The sequence below is a fragment of the Triticum aestivum genome, chromosome 6B (genome assembly GCF_018294505.1).
Source record: "Triticum aestivum cultivar Chinese Spring chromosome 6B, IWGSC CS RefSeq v2.1, whole genome shotgun sequence".
NCBI classification, from domain to species: Eukaryota; Viridiplantae; Streptophyta; class Magnoliopsida; order Poales; family Poaceae; genus Triticum; species Triticum aestivum.
Genome location: NC_057810.1, coordinates 602,347,556 through 602,355,365, shown reverse-complemented (window position 1 = coordinate 602,355,365; position 7,810 = coordinate 602,347,556). Strand labels below are relative to the sequence as shown.

The 7,810-nt window shown below is 52.0% G+C and overlaps 1 pseudogene; it reads right to left on the bottom strand.

The window, feature by feature from the left end:
- Positions 1-366: 366 nt before the first annotated feature.
- Positions 367-7,289, bottom strand: LOC123139448 (uncharacterized; annotated as a pseudogene).
- Positions 7,290-7,810: the final 521 nt, after the last annotated feature.

Sequence of the window (7,810 nt, the reverse complement as noted above, 5' to 3'; positions counted from 1 at the left end):
CTTCTCCCTGCATGGGCCATGCAGGGTCGGGTATGCTCACGCCCGCTACGCGCTCAGCCCCGGCTCGGCTGGAGCTGAACCTCCCCGCGTCGCCTGTCTTCGCCTGGCCCATGACCTGGCCGTTCTCGCCTGCATCGCCCGATCCGGCGACGCCCGCGTCTACAGACTCGCCTGGGTCACCCGGTCCGGTGACGCCCGCGCCTACTGGCTCGTCTCCTGGCAGTCCGTCATTGTCGCGATCACCATCACCCGCTATGTCTTCTTCTCAGGAGATGCGGGCCTCTCCATCAATGGTTCCTGTGACTTCCATTGCGCCAACTGCTCCGGTTGCTCAGCGTCCACACACTCGCAGCAAGAGTGGTATTGTTAAACCACTTCAACGCACTGATGGCACGGTTGCCTGGCTCGCGGCCTGTATAGCTCATTCTGCAACTGATCCTTCTGCTGAACCCCGTCATTATCAAGCAGCTCTGGGTATTCCTCACTGGCGGTCTGCAATGGAACAAGAGTATCAGGCATTGCTCAAAAATGGTACGTGGCGTCTTGTTCCTCCGCACAGTGGTGTCAATATTATTGATTCTAAGTGGGTATTCAAAGTTAAGCGACATGCTGATGGCTCTATTGAATGGTATAAGGCTCGGCTTGTTGCTCGTGGGTTCAAACAACGTCAAGGTCTTGATTATGATGATACCTTCAGTCCTGTGATCAAGCCAACGACTATTCGCCTGCTCTTGTCTCTTGCGGTTACTCGTGGATGGTCTCTTCGACAGCTCGATGTTCAGAATGCTTTTCTGCATGGTATTCTTGATGAAGAGGTCTATATGCGTCAGCCGCCTGGTTTTGTTGATCCTGCTCGTCCACAGCATTTGTGTCGCTTGGTAAAGGCTCTTTATGGTCTTAAACAGGCGCCACGTGCCTGGCATGCGCGCCTAGCTTCTGCTCTCCGTGCACATGGATTTGTTCCTTCGACAGCTGATACGTCCTTGTTCATGCTACAGCGCCCTGCGGTCACTATGTACCTGTTGGTGTATGTCGATGACATCATATTGATCAGCTCGTCGACTCTTGCTGCGGATCGTCTTGTTTCTGCTTTGAGTGGTGATTTTGCCATTACAGATCTTGGTCGGCTTCATTATTTTCTTGGCTTGGAGGTCTCTCATTCTGATGCCGGTCTGACTCTCACTCAGTAGAAGTACTCTCTGGATTTGCTTCGTCGTGCTGGTATGCTTCAGTGTAAGCCTGCTACCACTCCCATGACAGCTTCTGATAGACTCTCTGCACTTGATGGTACCCTTCTTCCTTCGAATGAGGCTACAACGTATCGCAGTCTTGTTGGTGGCTTACAGTATTTGACGATTACTCATCTTGATATCTCTTATGCGGTGAACAACGTGTGCTAGTTTCTTCATGCTCCTCGGGATACTCACTGGACTGCTGTGAAGCGCATTCTGCGCTATGTTCGTTTGGCTGCTGCTCTGGGCCTGCATCTTCGGTCTGCCCCTTCCGGTAGCCTCTCGGCGTTTTCTAATGCAGATTGGGCTGGTAGCCCAGATGACATGCGATCCACGAGGGGATATGCAGTGTTCTATGGTCCTAATTTGATCACCTGGAGTGCTCGTAAACAAGCTACAGTGTCTCGTAGTAGTACTGAAGCGGAGTACAAAGCAGTTGCCAATGCCACCACTGAACTTATCTGGGTTCAGTCCTTGCTTCGAGAGTTGAGAGTCTCTCAGCGTCACCCACCTGTTCTTTGGTGTGACAACATCGACGCTACGTACCTTTCTTCAAATCCGGTTTTTCATGCCCGAACTAAACACATTGAAGTTGACTATCATTTTATCAGAGAACGAGTTTCACAGAAGTTGCTTCAGATCAAGTTCATCCCATCGAAGGATCAACTTGCCGACATCTTCACGAAGCCATTGCCACTACCTCAGTTTGAGGGATGTCGTCGCAATCTTAATCTTCTGAATTCTTCAGATCACGGTTAATATTGAGGGAGGGTGTTAGACTTGTAGACTTGTACGTATTGTAATCTCTGTACAATTATATCTGTACCCGATGAGGTACCCCCTTGTTATATATATGTTATTGTGGCCGACCCTCTCAGGTGTCGAAGCCCATAACCCCAAAATCCTTTGTCTATCAGCGAACAGCTTGAAAGTTGATGCGCTGGTCGTTCCGGCTGCGTGCCGCGTGATAGTAGTCGGGAGGTTGAATGCTAGCGAGCTGTCGCTCGAAACCGATGGACCGTCGAATCTGTTTGGCTGTCTGGGCATGATTGTTGCGGTGCAGATGCTAATCACTGTCCCTCTCCGCGATCATGTCGTCGACTGCAACACAACACGGAGGCGGAGCCCTCATTTAGGTCATCGACGCGTCCATGGACACCGCTCCAAGTGCAGCCCAGGAGAGAAACTGCACACCCGCCCGTTCTAGTCCACTTGCCCCAAGTCCCCGTACGTTCGTGCCTGCTGGCTGGCTCCGGATGTGGCCCTTCACGTCCAGAGCTCGGCAGGGGCGATGGAGTGTCTGAGCGTGGCATGCCATTAACGCCATGCGTGCGGCGGTGTCCGAGTGAGGTGGCGCTGGCGACGCGGCACCAAGCGCGACGGCACGTCCGCCTGGCCGAGAGCGCTCGACGATCGCTTTCGGGCCATTCATCGGGCTGCATGGACGCATATGCCGGACGGCGACATGGTGATCGATCGATGGATGGATCGAGCCCGCTCTCTTCCCGAAAGCTCAGCAGGGGAAATCCGTCCCCGTCCAGCTCTTGTACCGCGTAAAAGATGCTGTCGGGGCACAAGCACGTTTATGACGGAGACGGAGGCGTAGCATCACATGGCCCCGCAAATTTCGCTAACGTCTACTAGCTCATGTCGCCAGCGGTTCACTTCATGCAGGGTGCCGATTTCACCATGAGAGGAACAGAAACGCCGCTGTGGCTGAAGGGTTTCCTCCTCGGCCTCTCGATGTTCACCGGCGGCTCGACTGCTCGAGAAGTAAAGGCTGTGGCTGGGGGCAGGTTGCACGGGCATGCATATGGCCGGGGGCCCACGTACGGGGCGTCGATGCAGGGGAAGAAGCGTGCGTGCATGCATGCATGCATGGGTGGGTTGCTAATGCATGCACTGCCGTGGTAGTGTAGACGACGGTGAACCTGGGAAGTGGCAGTTGTTTTATGTGCAGCGTATGTCGTCTGCGTATGCCTTGCCCATCCTCTTTCAGTGCTTGCTTCCGGTGTTCCTCTCCCTGACATGCGAGTGGACGTGACAGAAAAATGGGGGTCCAGTACGTCGAGAAAGACGAGATGGAAATGGCCCGACCCAAAGCCTGTCGGGGCAAATTTACTCGATTTTTTCAGTGGTTCATGGCTGCGTCTGGCACGGTAACTCGGCCGGCGAAGGAAGAGTAGAGGAGGCCAGAAGTGGCTAAATTTCGTGTTTTGACCCTTTTTTTAAACAAATTCAGGATCTGACCCACTTTGAAATATTTTCGGGATTTGACCCTTTTGCTACCGCCAGAGCTCCTGGCGGTAGGGTTAGACAGCCTACCGTCAGACACCATGGCGGTAGGGTGTGACGGAGGGGGACGGCAGCCGTCACCGCGCGCTGACGTGGATAAGTACCTTACCGCCAGACAACTTGACGGTAAGATGTCTAACCCTACCGCCAGGTGCTCTGGCGGTAAGGTGTGGCAGGGTTTTGCCGTACATGCATTCTGTAACGAAATATGCTAGGACCCATGGCGGTAGGCCGTCTGACCCTACCGCCAGGGCGCCTGGCGGTGGGGTCCTGCGTTTTGCCGTATAAAGTTTCTGTAACGAAATATGCAAGGGCCCTGGCGGTAGGTTCACCCTACCGCCATGGTGTCTGGCGGTAGGTTGTGTAACCCTACCGCCAGGTTTCCTGGCGGTAGGATCCTCTGTTTTGTTTTTTCAAGTTCATTTGGTTGCTTGTTTTCAAATTCAATATCACAGCAAGTTTCACAAATATAACAACAATATCATAGATTTTAAACAATTAAATTTAGACATCACGTAGAACCATATTAAGATAACTTGAAGTGCATAGAACATTTCAAACACATAGATCCACAAATAGCAAACACATAGTTCCACATAGTTTCACAACCACTAGACAAGTTCAACCAAACTAAAAGAGCCAAGTATCGAAGAGCATAATCAGTTGCTCCTTCCCCTCTTGGAGGTACGGTCCTCGTTACTCTTTGAACGAGTCTCTTTGGTCTTCTTCTTGGGCCGGCGAGGAACCGGTCTCTCGAAAGGGTCAGGACTCAGCAAATCCTTCTTCTTCGGATTCCTCTTCGGCAGCTGAGATGCCTGAGATGTTTGAGTTGGTGGAGGTCCATAATCTTCATCGTACTCCTCCTCCCGTTGCTCTCATCCTCCTCCCCCTCCTCTTCTTCATGTGTGGCCTCCTCATCCTCATCCTCTTCCTCCTCCTCCTCCCCAACCAACCTGGACGACGAGGGAGCATGGCTCGATGAGCCGATGAGACCCTGTGTGGCTACAGGCTGATAAGCTTCAACTGACCCAGCTCCAGCACACCCAAGCAGCCCTACCAGCTTGCGACAATGCTGCACGAACTTCTGCACTCACAATGAAGCAAGGTCATAATAAGTATCAGATCGACTGACTGCAAGTGAACAAGATGCATCTGTTCCGAGGAGGCTAAAATTGTACCTTCATCGTCCCCCTGACTTTGGTCTCAGATTGTACGCTCCCGGGAAGATGACCTAGTGCATCTGAGGCTTCAAAGATGCATCTGTTCAGCTCACCGGACTGCAACGGCATAAGTCAGTCACGTTGACGAATAAAATATTTTAAATACGACCGTCGGTTCAAACGTACCACTCTGTTGATGAGGGGTGCAAACTCCCTAAATCCACCGTGCATGTCTCTGATGCCGGTCTGGTATGCCTGTTCATCGGGGTCAGCCCACTGCAGCTCCGCGATGTCTTCCGCCGTCCATCGAGGCCTGAGACGAAGACGGTGCTTCTGGCCATCATCGTACCACCTCATGTGCCGGCCCAGGTAATCATCCCAGTTAGTCACTCTCCTCTCCACGTCTTTACGCCACCTCCGTCGGTTCCACTCCGTCACATGAGTCTTATGCTCCTCTCCCCAGTCTGTGATCGACTGATTCTTCTGCCGGCTCATGCTGCAAGGCATAAGCAACAAGAATCATCATAAGCGCAATGAGATCATCATAAGCAACAAGAAACATGATAATCTCACGGAGAACAAAGAGCTCACAGGTGCAGCGCGTGGCCGCCGGTATCGGTGGGCTGGCCCGGTGGGGTATGCTGATAAATCCCAAACTGCGTGGCCACGCGTTGTGGCAAATGCCACTCGACGACGTACACACAGATCATGGGCACGATGCACCACCAGATACCACGGTCCGCATCGCACATCACGTTCAGATCAAAGGCCCACTCTCGTTCTTGTCGATACGGGCACCAGATTACCTATTACATATACCTTGGTAAGTTCGCACTCTCGGTCAATAGCGGAATCAAAGAGAAAGGTGTTGTGCGAGTTCATATATCTGCGTATGCGTCAAAGCGTCCAACTCGTTGGTGTAGGTCTTGTACGAAGTCTTGTTTAGGCCCGTGTAGAGTTTGACAACGTCCCACTCGTAAGCTACGGTGGGGTTTCGAGTCTCGTCGCCTTCTTCGCCATAGTCTTCCCATGGGCGTCTTGGCAACTTCTCCGGACGCCCCACCGGCAGCCGCTCCCACATCCAAATGGAGAAGGCCCAGACAAAGCCACCCATATTGGACTTGTCTCCCGTCCTCTGCGTTGCGTCGTCAAGCTGCAAAACATCAAATGAGGATCAGATATAAGAAAATGTCATGGACACACTTTCGTAGGTAGGTACGCAATTAGACACTCTCTTACCGAACGGTATAGGTAGGCGAGAGATGCCGTCCCCCAACTGTACCCTGCATCCCAGTCCGCTAGGAAGAACAAATACGCCCAGTTGGCAGAGTTCCCGGAGCTGTCTGGAAACACGACCTCCGAGAGAATATACCACAGATAGGCCCTCGCGTACAACTCCACAGTCGCCTCATCTGCGCCTTGGGGGCATGTCCTCCGGTGCTCCGAGAGCCAGATCAACGGCACACCGGATGTACGGTTACTCTTGGCACCGGGGCAGTCGCCGATGAGGGTGGTGACCCTCTCCTGCCAGTTGGCCCTCTCCACTCGACCGGTGAGTGCATGACCCTCGATCGGCATTGCAGTAATCATCCCCCAGTCCTCTAGGGTCACCGTCATCTCCCCGCATGGCAGATGGAAAGAATGGGTCTCCGGTCTCCAACGGTCAATCAGAGCTGTGAGAGCCGCGTGGACAAGCGTCGGCGGCTGACGCTTGAACTGCAGCACGAAACCCAACAGACGGGCTCTCTTGAAGAACGGCGCGTAGCGCTCGTCGTAGTCCATATGCCCATGAACCCCGTGACCCCTCATGCGCAGTGGCTGGAGCGTCTGTCAAAAAGTGAACGCCAAAAAGTTAGGAAATCATTTTCATCAATCCGAGAACTTTGATCAAAATTTCTTTCATATCACTTACCTCTCCGTTCTCTATGAAACGGGCACGATGACCCTTGTCGAATGCCCAGTCCAGCATGCAGTACCGTGGGCCGATGTTGTCCGCAAGAGGTGGCCGCCTTAATAGAGTTTCATAAACAAAAGCACCATAAGCGTAAGCATACATAAACAAACAATGAACTCAAATCATATGAAGATAAAATTTTAAGCATATTCCTCCAACAACATCTACTACACATGATGGATCAAATCATATCAACATGCATCATATCAAAAAAAACCTCCAACATACATCATAGCTTCATATTTTTAAACAAAATTTTCCAAACAACATCTTCATATCATCATATCAACATGCATCATCAAACTAGGGTTCATCTTCACACTAGATCATATCATCATATCACATGCATCATCAAACTAGGGTTCATCCCTTTATCAACATTACATCATAATTTTTTTAACAAAAAAAATTATGAACTAGGGTTCATCTTCACACTAACATATGAACTATTGATTAGAGTACATATCCAATACCACTACTTACTAAAGAACTAAGAACTACAACTACAATCAATCTTAGGTGAAAAAAAATCAATCTTAGTTCAAAAACATGAGGAATTTCAAGCAAATAATGCGTCGAATCGGTAGCAAGTTTGCAAAAACTAATTGGAGGGATCGGAGGAGCTTACGGTTCTCTCCTCGGGGCCATCTCGATCCGCCAAAACGGTGAAGAATCGGTGAAGATCCAAAGGGGGGAGTGGAGGAGATGAGAGAGGGAGAGAGGGGCGACTTGGGGGAGAAAAACAAGAACTGCCGACGGGGGGGGGGAGGGGGGGAGGGGTGGGGAGAAGGGAAGGGGCGCGGGGGCTCCGGGGCAAATAACTGCCCGGACCCTACCGCCAGGGCCCCTGACGGTATGGTTAGACAGTCTACCGCCAGGGCCCCTGGCGGTAGGGTGCGACGGAGGGGGACGGCGCCGTCTCCGCGCGCTGACGTGGATAAGTTTCCTACCGCCATGGGCCGTGACGGTAGGCTATCTAACCCTACCGCCAGAGGCCCTGGCGGTAGGCAAAAGGGTCAAATCTCGAAAAAAATTCAAACAGGGGTCAGATCCTAAAATACTTTCCAAAAAGGGTCAAAACACGAAATTTTGCCGCCAGAAGTCCATGGGGGCCCAGGCCGGCAGCCGGGGAAGCTCCGGGTCCAGGCCCACGTGTGGCTGATCCGCAC